Genomic DNA, 3297 nt, shown 5'->3' on the forward strand with positions numbered 1-3297 from the left:
AGCACATGTGGCCCTTGCAGCCAACTTCCCTAGGAAACGGTCCCCGGTTGCGCTTTAATTCAATCGGGTACTGGTTTCGGCCGGCTCCCAGTGGAGGTCCTGCGGCCAGAAGTGTCTAGACCGGGCATGTGGAGGGGATCACATTAGATCAATCAGGAGGAAACCTCACACAGGAGTCTTAAGATTGGCAGCCGTCCTGGTGACTTAGTTGGCTGTCCCGTCCCCAAGAGAGACAACTTTCTATAAGAACAGGAATAGAGTGAGGCCATCAAGTTTCTGGGCCTTATTGCCATTCCGGCCAGGGTACTAGCTTACAGCCAAAAGGCAGACGTTCTCCTCCCCATAGAGTAGCCACAGGCTAGAGGATTACAGCCTGAGCAATTGACATGCAAGTGTTCCAATAAGCCCATACTCCTTGAAAAAGCCCTGGAATGAGCGTACAGGAAAAGGAGAGAAAGTACTCACCAATTTTGCACCGAAGCTCAGAGTCCAAATGTAAAGACTCACAAACTCCTGGCTGGCTTGCCAAAAATGATGAAGTCCCAGAACCTAAGTCAGGTTCGGAGGGGTGAGGAGGTTCGGAGCCGACGACTAAAGAAAGAATTCTTAAGACGTCGTTGGTGCAAAAGGTGATTTATTAGAGCACGGGGACAGAGCCCGTGGGCAGGCGGAGATGCGTCTGCCCCGGGTTGTGAGGGGTGGTTGGTTATATACACAGGAGTTGGGTAGGTGAGGACAAAGGGGTGTTCAGAAGGGCTATTGGGGCAAAGAATACTATCAGGATATTGAAGGCTTAGTTGCTATCAAGTAAAGACAATTGGAAGTCTGGTGGAATGTTACATTCCTGCTATCAAGCATCCTTGTTAATGAGATTTAGGTTTAGAAGAAATTTAACTTTATTTACTTTTCCTTCTACCTCCGCCTCCTTCGGTTTTTATGGAGGGGAGGGTGACATTAGGGCTTGAGGAACTGAGTTATGTGTCTTTGGAAATTGGGCTATTGATAAGGTAACTTCTTTGTTGTAATCTCAAGGGCATTTGCAAACCAAGGGAGACTCCTGTCTTGCAGGATTGTGATCTCAGCAAGTTAACTATCATTTTATGGCAGTCAGGGGTGCCTGAGGAATGCTACACCTATGGAGGGGAGGGGATGAAGGGGGGGGTGCAAGGCGCCAGCTCTTGCTTTGTCCTCAGCCAGCCTCCTGCTCCCTCATCATTCTGACTCCACCACCAAGGAAACTGCAGAGAAAATACAGCACGTCCAAATATCTAGACAATACACTGAGTCAAACTAGAAGGTCAAGCTTTCCTTTTAAATGGTAAATGTCTACTTTGAATAATTTTTAATCTTCCCTTGACCCTAATTGTAACTCTTTTGATGAAAAGACTAATCAATTATGAAACTTCACCTTTGAAAAATGACATCATCAAAGTCTGCATCTGACCACAAACAGCCACCTCACTGTAGATGCCGGCCATTCCCCACAGCCTAGGACCCATGGAATCAACACTGTTCGATGAAGGAATGCATTCTAGGTTCCAAACACACACCGAGTCCATCTCATCTTCCCTTTCAAATCCAAGGGATTGCCTAGGAAAGAGATGTTCCAAACACCTCTGTGAGCCAGAAATAAACAGAGACAACAAGATCCCCTGCCAGGTGCTCCCTTCGGGGAAACTCAGGACCCCTGGAGCCCCTCTAGATTGCTGACCACTGCTTTAGTGAGACTTTGTGGCTCCACTGGAGACAAGAGAAAGCCCAGGAGGTTTGGGGTGAAAGAGAGCTTCTACCTCCCATCCGGACATGAATATGGCATTGCGACGAACGTATCTGCTGCCTTCTTGGAACGCCAACATCCTGAGACAAGATGCATGACTGACTCAGATGCTGATTCAAAAACTTCGGGCCTCATGGAGCCAGAGTGGAGAAGTGCTGTCAGGTGTGGATAAGCAGGCACCTCTGACCTAAGGCCGGCACACCTGCTCCAATTCCTGGGAGGAGAGACGCACACCTGTTTCTTAAACAGTTATTAGCTTCGCTCTAAGTTCAACCAAAGCCATTGTCCTTTTTGGAGAAGTGAAGTCACTCTTCCAAAAAAACACCCAACTCATTGCTTCCTTATGCAACTTGAGTCCAGTCTGGTCCGCCCCCCTACCCCCACCCCTGGGCTCTGAGACCTGCACGGGGAGGCCATTACCACCAAACTTAGAGACAAAGGGCACAATGAATCTTGGGGATGGTTCTGTGCCGGTGCCTGAGGGGAGAGAAACCTGGAAGATCCTCCCACAGGATCCTGGCAGACCATTATCACCATCCCCCACGGACAGGGAGCACAGTGCTGAAGCTGGGGGGGTGGCTCTGGGGCTTGTTACCGTCACGCCTGTGCCTGGGGGGCAGGAACCTGGAGGACCTTCCTGACAGACCCTGACAGCCCATTACCACCTTCCCAGGGGACACAGGAAACAATGCTGAAGTCGGGGGTGGCTCTGGGGCTTGTTAGCGCCACACCTGTGCCTGAGGGAAAAAGTGACACCCTGCTGAACTCCGGTGCTGCTCAGGGCCCATTACCTGCACTGTGCCAGGGAACGGGGCACCCCCTGAAGTTGGGGACCGTGAGCTGTCTCTGCATGCACTCTTCCTGGGGAACACGGAAAACCCTGAAATGTCCGCAACCCATCCCACAAAAGCTTGGGTGAGGGGGCGCCCTGGAGTTCAGGGATCCGGGGGATGCGGCCGGGGGATGCGGCCAGTAGATGCGTATCAGGCAGAAGAAATTTTCAAGGGAAAAAGAAAACTCAGATGTCCCCACAGTGAACTCCGTTGATGTGCCCTTCGAGGACCCTGCCTCCCACCCAGGGCGCACACTAGCCCCAGACCCCACCCCCCACACCACACCGCACGCACTCACCGGGCCAGGGTCCCTCAGAGCCCGCCTTGGCTGGTCCCCCTTCTGCAGCCCAGCGCAGCTCCGGAGGCGCCCGCAGAGAGGGAGCTCCACCCCCCACACGGTAATTGGCCGAGGAGGCTTGTGCCCCGAGCCCATTGGATGGCGGCTGTACCCGGCTGCCCTTACACCCGCCTCCTTACGACGGCAGGTGGTCCCCACTGCGCCTCCTCGCCCCCACCCCTGGCTCTGCGCGGCAGGCACTGGCGGGTCGCGGGCAGGGCCCTCAGACAGCCGGCCCCATCCACGGACCCCCAGGACTGCAGACCACCCCAGAGCCCGGCCCCTTCCCTTCCCGCCGCGGCCCTGTCTGCGGAGCAGTTCCTGGCTCCCAGCAAGTTCAGCTGCTCTTA

General features: G+C 53.7%; 1 long non-coding RNA gene across 1 annotated transcript; it reads right to left on the reverse strand.

Moving 5' to 3' along the window:
- Nucleotides 1-1325: 1325 nt before the first annotated feature.
- LOC123389911 lies at nt 1326-3013 on the reverse strand. The gene is made up of 3 exons (XR_006604585.1): nt 2909-3013; nt 1791-1991; nt 1326-1590 (listed from the first exon to the last, which is right to left on the reverse strand). It is a non-coding gene; the product is annotated as an uncharacterized LOC123389911 (long non-coding RNA).
- Nucleotides 3014-3297: the final 284 nt, after the last annotated feature.

The sequence above is a fragment of the Mustela putorius genome, unplaced genomic scaffold, assembly GCF_011764305.1.
Source record: "Mustela putorius furo isolate JIRA1106 unplaced genomic scaffold, ASM1176430v1.1 tig00004179_pilon_pilon_pilon, whole genome shotgun sequence".
In the NCBI taxonomy this organism is placed as follows: Eukaryota; Metazoa; Chordata; class Mammalia; order Carnivora; family Mustelidae; genus Mustela; species Mustela putorius.